The sequence below is a fragment of the Physeter macrocephalus genome, chromosome 5 (genome assembly GCF_002837175.3).
Source record: "Physeter macrocephalus isolate SW-GA chromosome 5, ASM283717v5, whole genome shotgun sequence".
Classification (NCBI taxonomy): domain Eukaryota; kingdom Metazoa; phylum Chordata; class Mammalia; order Artiodactyla; family Physeteridae; genus Physeter; species Physeter macrocephalus.
This window is the reverse complement of record NC_041218.1, coordinates 75,827,004-75,837,956: the sequence shown is the minus strand read 5'-3', so window position 1 is coordinate 75,837,956 and position 10,953 is coordinate 75,827,004. Positions and strand designations below refer to the sequence as shown.

Sequence of the window (10,953 nt, the reverse complement as noted above, 5' to 3'; positions counted from 1 at the left end):
GCGTCCTCTGCATCGGCAGGCGGACTCTCAACCACTGCGCCACCAGGGAAGCCCTTTTTTTTTTTAAAGACTCTCTTATTTTTTGAAGTGTTTAGAGAAAGCTTATTGGTGCTTAGAACACCTTATAGCAGAAACATCATTGAAGGATCTCAGTATGTGTACTGCTTAGCAAATGCCAAAGGACTTGCATGTTGGGATACTAATCTCTAGGTATTAAACCCCCTTTCTCCCTTGTCTAAGAGCTACAACAAGAACAAACAAGTGATTTCGACATCTAGGGGATTTGCGCCAATCCAGTTCACCCCACTATATAAAAATACACTCATTTAATCCTAAATATAGTAAGACTAATAAGGCATTGTTTCAGAAACTCTCTTTGCCTCCATACATAAATAGCCAGAGGAGAAATCCATATTCTTCAGAAATTTGGTTAATATAACAAAAAGAAAGGAAGTAAAGTTGTTTTAACTTTTGCTGATATGAAAGGGCACATTGGTCCTATACTTTCTAGGTAATAAAAAAGTCCTGAGTTTTGTTTTGGATGGTTAACAGAAATTAAAAATAGAAAAAAAAGAGCAACATTTCAAAATCAATATGATGGTTCCAGCCAGGAGAAAAGTGACTAATGCCCATGGTATCTCTGTGCCCCCTGAATAAAGGCAAATTTGATCTAATTATGGCACCAACTACAACAAAAAGTCCTAATGTTTTCCTCATAGTCTGGAAAATAATTCAGACTCATGACCTAAACATGCTTTCCAGCCTTATCTCCTTCCTACCCATCCCTACACCTTAACCTCCACTCAATGGTCCTACCCCCCTTTGTAAGAGTCAGCTGTGGGCTTCCTGCCTCTGTTCCTCTTCCTCACCCAGTTCCCCTATCCACCCTTCCTTTCCCCAACTCTGCCTATGGAAATCCCACTCATCCCTCAAGGACCATATCGAATAAACTTTCCTCTGATTCCTCCCAACCACGTTTACTCATTCTGTAAATTTTCACGGCCTTTTATTGAGGGCAGTTTGCCAGACTCTAACAAAACCTTTCAAAATGCCATAACTAACAGCAATTTCACTTCAAAACTCTATCCACAAAAATACACTTGTGCATAAAGGAATGTCCATGGATGTTCACTGAAGCACTGTTAGTACTTGCAACAAATAGAAACAATGGAAATGCTCATCGAGAGAAATATCCAAACAAATTATGTTGCAGCTATATATTAGAATATTTACAGCCAGTAGAAAGAACTAAGTAGATTGTTGTACAGTGTCAAGAAAAGAATGTCAACATATAAATATGGCACAAGTAAAAAGGAAACTGCAGAATATTGAGTATAAACTCATTTTTATGGAAGGAAGGAAGGAAAGAAGGAAGGGAGAGAAAGGCTATTTAAGTGTATATGAGCACGTTTGTAAATGTTTAGAAAAATTTTAAAATAGACATTAAAATGAATAATGGTGTTTATTGTGAAAGATGATAATGGGATAGGATAAAGGGTATTTAATTTTTTAATACTTTGGATTTTGAGTGTTGCCAACAAATTTGCATTGCTTTTTAAATCATTAACAAAAGTGAAATTTCCCTCCACTGAACTCTACCATTTTCACACTTACTGTAGCTCAGGTATGAATATTTCTGCATCTTCTATAAGATTGTAAAGCTTTCAGGAAAAGGAACCATGACTTGTTCATTTTTGCAAGGTCCGCTGTATCTTTCACAGTTGTTCTTTGTGCAGGATGTGGAGTTATTTATTGGATTGAAATGAGGCCCGTGAGTATCCTTTCGACTGTGCTTGGAAATTCCTCCAGGGTATCATCTACATCAAGGACAAGGCCTAAATAAACCCAAGAGTAAAAAACAGCTTCTTCCAGGAATAACAGGAACAGCAGAAAAGAGGGATGACAAGCACTGATCCAATTTCCCTCTCTGTCTCGGCAGATGTACATTTCCATCCTACCTTTCTCAAACCTGGATATATGTACAAGATATGAATGTGTGAGAGAACAAGAAAATGAAAAGGAAATAGAAAATTTGTCTTTAAAAAGACTACCCAGGAGGCTTTTATCAAAAAGGCAAGAGAGAACAAGTGTTGGTGGGGGGTTTGGAGAAAACAGAACACATGTACACTGTCGGTGGGAATGCAAACTGCTACAGGCCACTTATAGAAAACAGTAAGGGAGGTTCCTCAAAAAATTAAAAATAAAACTACCATATGATCCAGCAATCACACTTTGGGTATATAGCCAAAGGAAATGAAATCAGTATCTCAAAGATATCTGCGTTCCCATGTTCATTGCAGCATTATTCACAACAGCCAAGATATGGACACACCTGAGTGTCTGTCAATGGATGAAGAGATTAAAAAAATATACGTTTTATATTATATATATATATATACACACACACACACATACACACACACACACACACACACACACACACACACACACTGAAATATTATTTAGCCATAAAAAGAAGGAAATTCTGCCATTTGCAACTACATAGATGAAGTTGGAGGACATTATGCTACATAAAATAAACCAGACACAGAAAGACAATCTCACTTATATGTGAAATCTGAAAAAGTAGAACTCGTAGAAGCAGAAAGTAGAACTGTGGTTGCCAAGGACTGAGGGGTGGAGGAATTAGGGAGACGTGGGTCTAAGGGTACAAACTTTCTGTTTGTTTTGTTTGTTTTTAAGAGAAGTAAGCCTTTATTTTCTTGTTTCACAAATAAAGCCGGCTGAGTTGCTGCTTTTTGGCGATTAGTCAAAGAGACCAAATCGCATATCCTCGTCGACTCCTCCGACTTCCTTTGCTTCAACCTTGGCTGGGGCTGCGGCAGCGGCAGCGGCAGCGGCAGCAGCAGTGCTGGCAGCTGCCACGGCGGCAGCAGCCACAAATGCAGATGGATCAGCCAAGAAGGCCTTGACCTTCTCAGCAAGTGGGAAGGTGTAATCAGTCTCCACAGACAAAGCCAGGACCCTTCTTGTACCCACTGATGATAGAATGGGGTACAGATGCAACAGTTGGGTAACCAATCTGCAGACATATGCTGGCAACATTGTGGACACCCTCCAGGAAGCGAGAATGCAGAGTTTCCTCTGTGATGTCAAAACTTTCTGTTTTAACATGAATAAGTTCTGAGGATCTAATGTACAGGATGATGACTATAGTTAATAAAACTGTATTGTACACTTGAAATTGCTAAGAAAGTAGATCTTCAGTGTTCTCACAACACACATATACACATACAAATGGTGATGGATAAGGTGATGGATGTATTAATTAGCTTGACTGTGGTAATCATTTAATGATTTATACATATATCAAATTATCACATGGTACACCTTAAATATACACAATTTTTGTCAATTATACCTTAATAAAACTGGAGGAAAAAAGTCAACCCAAGAGACAACAATCATAAAATTGAAAGAACAGGACACATCTAACCGGCTCCCAAATCAATAAAGCTTTGCTATACTGCTGTTTTTTGCCTCTAATTCTATCCACCCTACTCTTTTAACAGGAGAGAGTGAGTCACGAAATGGTTATGAGTACATTTGCAGTCCTAAGGGATCTGGTTTCAAATCCAGGTCTATCATTGACTGGCAACTTTGGGTGTGTTACTTAACTTCTCTGATCTCCAGCTTTCTTGTTGGCAAAATGGATGAAAATACAACTGTCTAAAACCATTGCTTTTAGAATTAAATGAAGTAGCATATGCAAAATACCTGGAAAATGCTGAAGACATGACTGTTCATAATTGTGGCGCCCTCTCTCTCCTGATGCTGGCCCTCCCTGCAGCCTTCTCCTGCCAACAGGCCCATAGTGTCCCCATGGCCCTCCTCTGGCACCCTGTCCCATTACCATCCCCAGCAGGGGAGCAACCAGAATTCCAATTCGGCCCAAACCTCTGCAAGATTGCCCCTGCTCTTTATTCCTCTGATGCTGGCAACCATCTCCCCTGCTACTCATTCAGCCCCAGACCTCCAACCAGCCCCCAGTTCCCCTCTCTCCATGTCTTTATTTCTTCTGAAGCTCAGAGAGCCTTAAAACCTGATTAAGTTAAGGGCCATGGGAACTTGGGTTCAGGCCTCAGAGCTGCTTCTTTGGCCCTGAAACAACTCAAACTCAGTGACCTGGACTCAGGTCAGGACTTGTGGCTCAAGACTGTTGTCAGTGATAATTCTGTACATTCTCGGTAACGAGACTATGACAGTTGCCCAAGAACCACCTTGAGAGCAGTGGCTCCGTGGGAAAATTCATTCTGAGTCTTAAGCAACTGATCTAGAAGTGGTCTTTGAGAAGAGAAGCCACTTATAAGGGTGGGGCCCCCTGCATAGGAGCTAATACTGTTTAAGAGTGCTGCTAATTTAACAAATTTGACCTGCAGAACATTATCAGAAACCTCAATATGCCATAAACCTTACATAAATTCATTCATTCATTCATTCATTCCAAATATTATTGAGCACATGCTGTATGCCAGACACATTTCACACACTGGGGTAGAGAAAGCTACCCTTGTGCAGCTTCTAGTCTACTGGGGGAGTGAGGTGAGCAATGGCTGCTTGAACCAGGAGCCTGGAGAAGACACTGATCTGGGACTGGTAATGGTGAGAAACAGCTACCTCCAGGGAGTGCTCAGGACAGGCATCTCCAAGTAAAGGTGCCATTGGAGGTAAGACCTGAATGATGAGAAACCATGGGAAGATCTGGGAAAAGTATATTCTAGGCAACGGGCTAGGATCTTAAGGAAGAACAAGCCAGATATGTCCAAGCCATACGATAACCAAATTCATTACTTTCTTACTAAAACTGCTATTCTCCTCTTCCCCTTGTCACCGGATATTATTTCTGCGATTGAGAAAGCAAGAAAGAGACAAGATAAGGAGATGGTATCAATCAGCACACTTGTTTTTCTCCTTGAAAAATTATTGTAACTTTCTAAACAGGTGGTACAAAGGAATGTTGATTGGCTTATTGAGAAAATAACTAAAGCTAAGCAGTATGGGACTTTTGTGATATTTTTATTCAGATGCAAAATGTCTAGCTAGGCCATTCACTATCTCTGATAATAATCTGAAAATATTTAAATGTGGGTTTGTCTGTGTTTTTGCCACTGAAGATAAAAAGATACTAACTTATACTTCTACTGAGGATTTACAAATGTCAGTAGATAAATTTTTAAAGGCATACTAAGGATGCACATTGGAGCAATAATTCTAATTAACGCAACCCCACTCTGTCCCAGAAGAAGGGTATTGGCTGAAGATGGCAAACCACAGACTCCAATGTGACACAAATGTGGAGGTGGTGTGGTATGGTGAAGCCTCTACTTTTGTCGGTGTGTACCTAAATCACAGCTCTCCAGGCTTTCACAATCTCAACTTATTCAGTAGTGGAAAGATGGAAGGACTTGTTCTGGCCGTGCCTCGGGAACTCTTTGTCAAACCTGAGGTACGCCCCTTACCTTCTCAGCCCTTCCCTAGCTTCATGCGAAAAACAAGACAATGCATTAATTTAGTGTTTCGTTCAACTTGGAAGTTGACCGTGAGTAGCAGTTTTCAGGCCTCTTCTTTTTCAATATTGGAATCTTTTTTCCTGGTGAGATCTTACAGGGAACTCCAGCAGATAAAACCGAGCTCCTCTAGTTGCAGGTCCCCTTCCCTCCCTTAGGACATCCACGGCACACGGCGGTAGAGCCCAGCCGTACGTGCAAACTGCAGCTTGTGACCTTTCATAGGCCACTATCACTGTTTTCTAATGAAATAAAACAGGTTAGGGCTTCCCTGGTGGCGCAGTGGTTGAGAGTCCGCCTGCCGACGCAGGGGACACGGGTTCATGCCCCGGTCCGGGAAGATCCCACATGCCGCGGAGCGGCTGGGCCCGTGAGCCATGGCCGCCGAGCCTGCGCGTCCGGAGCCTGTGCTCCGCAACGGGAGAGGCCACAGCAGTGAGAGGCCCGCATACCGCAGCAAAAAAAAAAAAACCAAAAAACAAAAACAGGTTAGAAAAGAGAGTACTCCACACATAAGAAGGATACATGTTACTTAGTGGGGAAAAAAAATAGTTACATTCAACAAATATTCAATGTCTATTTAATGGACATCAAAATCAGGTAAACAAAACAGACAAAAGCTCTTATCAAGGTGGAACTTATATTCTAATATGATATTTATATATATATCATATAAAATATATATTACAGGTGGTCTCTGACTTCTGACGATTCAACTTAGGATTCTGCAAATTTACTATGGTGCAAAAGTGATACACATTTATTAGAAACTGAACTTTGAATTCTGACCTTTTCCCGAGCTAGCAATATGCAGTACTATACTCTCTCACGATGCTGGACAGCAGCAGTGAGCCTCAGCTCCCAGTCAGCCATGTGATCATGAGGGTAAACAGCCAATACACTTACAACCATTCTGTACCCACACAACCATTCTGTTTTTCACTTTCAGTACAGTATTCAGTAGGTTACATGACATATTTAACACTTTACTGTAAAATGGGCTTCGTGTTACATGATTTTGCACAACTGTAGGCTGCATGGAAGTGTTCTGAGCATGTTTAAGGTAGGCTGGGCTAAGCTATGATACTTGGTAGGTTAGGTGTATTAAATGCATTTTAGACATGATATTTTCAACTTAGGATGGGTTTATTAGGACATAACCCGTCATAAGTCGAGGAAGATCTATATATGTATATATGCACACACAAACGCACACACACAAAGAGAGCAAGAGAGAGAGAGAAATAAGTTAGAAGGTCACTGGTATAGATAATCTCTTAAATATATTCTAAAGTTTATGATTTAAATCAGATCCATTTTAACACTACTGAAAAATTTTACAGCTCTGGAATATACTTATGTGTCTGTAAGCTTGATAAATACTATTCACTCAGTGGCATTTAAAAATATTTAATGATGCTGTCAACAGGCCAACTACGTCAACTGATCAAATCCTTTTTTGGGAGTAAAAAACTACACCATCATTGCCTGGGCTGATGCACCGACACCACACCACGGACAGGAGAAAGGGCTAGGGTCAATGGAAGGGTTCCTGGCAGGTGGCTGAACCTGGGTGGAAGGGTTCCTGGGTGGCGAGATTTGGAGTTGAGGGCACCTGTAAATCAAATGTCCTCGCTGCTATGTGAATCCACATAAGAAAGGGCATTTCTCTGGCTTTTGTCAGCTTTCATTTTTTAACTGAAAGTCAACTTTCTCTTGACATCTTCTTGAGGCCCCACCGCTGGTAGCGACCTCTCTCTTCAGTGGTTAGCTCTTTGTTACAATTTTTGCCATAGCAAGACTTGTCAATCTTCATTGTGTATATACACCACCTAGGGATCTTGTTAAGCGGCAGGTTCTGGTTCAGTAGGTCTCGGGTGGGTCCTGGGACATTGCGTTTCTAACAAGCTCCCAGGGACCATGCTGTGAATAGCAAGATGGTACAATACTTACACACACACACATCCCACATGTGTACACACATGCTTATCAGGGGTTTGTCAATGTGTTGAGGATAGGGATTGTGACATATCCATCTATAGCTTGCTAGTGGTAGGGAACTGTATACTTTGTGGACTACAATTTGGAAAATTAAATGACTGATCACAAGGGCTTTTTATATTCCAATCATTTGGATTAAAACATTATGAAATGATGGAGTAAATACTAATGATTTGCGTCTAAAATATCATCTCTACCGTATTCTACTTGAATTCTGCATCAACATTTTTTGTTCATGTTCTCTATGAGCACCATGAAAGTGTTTAAATAGGCACATAGCACCCAGTGGAACATGAAAACACTGCATTACTGGTGCAGAAATACTCCTTTGTAAAAAATATTTATTTATAAAATATATACTAAAAAATTTTAAAAGGGGGTATATTTATTTGCATTATAGAATTTTATTTATATGAAAAAAATTTCATCTCTAAGACTTCTTTAAATCAGAAGCTGCAAACTATATGGCAGTAGGCAGAATTCACCCCCATAGGTATGTTTTACATGTATGTTTGAAAATTAGTTGCCAAGAGTTTAAAATCAAGTAATTTCACATAAAATTAATACAGATTTCTGAATCTTTTCGAAAATCTTGTACTATTGGGTTCTCTATTCCGCAGTGAATTAGGAGAGGCTGTAGCTTTTTTTTTTTTTTTTTTTTTTTTTTTTTTTGTGCTACGCGGGCCTCTCACTGTTGTGGCCTCTCCCGTTGCGGAGCAAGGCTCCGGGCGCGCAGGCTCAGCGGCCATGGCTCACGGGCCCAGCCGCTCCGCGGCACGCGGGATCTTCCCGGACCGGGGCACGAACCCGTGTCCCCTGCATCGACAGGCGGACTCTCAACCACTGCGCCACCAGGGAAGCCCAGGCTGTAGCTTTTAACATGCCTTTTTCACTTACGTTGCTGTTCTACTCTCCTAGGCTGGGGGTTTGCAAATCCTACATTACATAGTAAGTTCTCTTTGTGTATTTATGTTATGATTTGGATTATGCAAATTCACCAAACATATATCTTTCCCAGAATATATTCACTGCTTAAAAATATATTCAGAGACTTCCCTGGTGGTCCAGTGGGTAAGACTCCGTGCTCCCAATGCAGGGGGCCAGGGTTCAATCCCTGGTCGGGGAACTAGATCCTGCATGCCGCAACTAAGAGCTTGCCTGCCACAGCTAAGACCACATGCCGCAACAAAGATCCCGTGTGCCACAACCAGGACCTGGCACAGCCATAAATAAATAAATAAATATTTAAAAATATATATATATATTCAGATACATTGTTTACTTGGCCATTTTAAAAGACTCTCTCCCATTTTTCATCTATCAGCAAATGTGTTCTAATGATCATATTAGTAATCTCCTCCATATTGGACTTCTCTTAATTGGCTGGTCTCCTCTTTCTTCATTTAAAAATATACAAAGATATTCTATTATATATGCATTCCTATCTATTAAATGAATAAAACACTTAAAGAAGTAGATGATAATGACAAACTCATTTAGAAAATTGGTGGTGAAAGTTATATCATTCATATTAGAAAGATTACAAGCCTTCATCATGTTTCTCCAACATAAATGATTTCATTATAGACACTGGATCTCATTGGTCTAAAATACGTTTGTACAAAAATGGTTTCCACCAATGACTAGGCAACATTCATGCTATGTGGCTTTTAACTGCAATTCTGTTACCTCTTGTTGCAACATTTGACATTTGTAAAAGGTGAAAGATTTATGGGATCTGAAGAGAAACCAGAGTATTGGCATTTGAAAGAGAGTTAATAATCATTAAAGACATTATACCCATTACGCTTCCCCATATGAGTTTAATTATCTCTGAAGAAGGAAGCATAATGACCTACAAAGTGGGTATTTTCTTCTTTTTCTTATTTATCTGTTTTTCCTATTTCCTATCTTTTTTTGGACACAGTGCTTTCCCTCTGCATCACATGTGGATTATTTTTCTCTGAGAACCTTTTTCTCAAATATGATTTTTTTTTTTTTTGTCTGTGTTGTGTCTTCGTTGCTGTGCACAGGCTTTCTCTAGTTGTAAGGAGCGGGGGCTACTCTTCGTTGTGGTGCACAGGCTCTAGGCGTGCGGGCTTCAGTAGTTGTGGCACGCGGGCTCAGTAGTTGTGGCTCACGCGGGCTCTAGAGCACAGGCTCAGTAGTTGTGGCACACAGGCTTAGTTGCTCTGCGGCATGTGGGATCTTCCTGTTCCAGGGCTTAAACCCGTGTCCCCTGCATTGGCAGGCAGATTCTTAACCACTGCGCCACCAGGGAAGCCCTCAAATATGATTTCATGTGATAGTTTGGTAAAGAAAATGTCCATGTGTCATTCAAATCTCCTCTTTGCATTCATTAGCACAGAAATGGAAGAGTCTCAACCCCCAAACACACACCATCATAGTACACCCCACCCTTCAGCTTTGGAAAGATGGCCAGCTTCCTGCTTATCAGATTATCATTCAAGGAAAGCCAAATGGCAGAAAAGAATGCCAAGAGAATTTTGATTCTTTCCCTGATATGTTTTAACTTGGTATCTGTCTGTGATGTGAACATATACAACCCCATTAAGGTGAAACATCAAGGATTCAATGGCTAACTTTTCAGAAAATGTTGACACAACAGCTATATTTTGAGAAATCAAGAGGAGATTTGTAGGCAAGTTCAGCAAAATGACCAACATGTTTACCCTCCCTGGAGCTCTTTCAGAGCAACCTGGCTTATCATTGAGCTGAGCTGCTAGGAACATATATTCTGGAGGGTAAAATAGCCAACTCATTTTCATTCTAAAGTGGTGATAGTGCAGAAGTGACTCTTGCATTCACTCAACTCATTCTGTCACCCTTAACTTGAGAAAATAACTTATTTCTCTCTCAAAGATAACATTCTCTACGTGAAATGTTACAACTAGGCAGGATTCTGAAGTGCTTTAGAAAAATGGTATTTTGAGAATATTCAATGCACAAAGTCCTTCAGCAGCTTAATATATGTATATACTACAGAAGACTTAGCGTATCACTATGATATACTATTCATTTGGGACAACACACATGGCAAAATCTGTGTTTTGATGCAATGACACACAACTTCCCAGATGTGTTCTTCTATACAAAGAACAGATAAATGTATAATTAAAGTAAATGTCTTAGAAATTCCTTCAGAAAAGAGAAAGGCGTATGTCAACCAAGTAATACAGGTTTCTACCATATGCTGTGAATTGTCATCAAGAACTCAGTGAAAAGGAACATTCACATCATGTTTGGTGTTGAATTCCTTGACACCGTGAGCACATAGACTCAACTGTCCCCTGAAATCTACACTTTTATACCATGAAGTCCATTCTGGCTGGTACCATCGACAGAAGAGAGCCTCACGTCAAAACATTGCAAGTTAGGATTTCCAAGAACACTTCCACTGCCC

At 40.4% G+C, this 10,953-nt stretch overlaps 1 pseudogene; it reads right to left on the bottom strand.

Annotated features, from left to right (window-relative positions):
• Positions 1 to 2,766: 2,766 nt before the first annotated feature.
• LOC102980575 (60S acidic ribosomal protein P0-like) lies at positions 2,767 to 3,758 on the bottom strand (annotated as a pseudogene).
• Between the last annotated feature and the right edge of the window lie 7,195 nt (positions 3,759 to 10,953).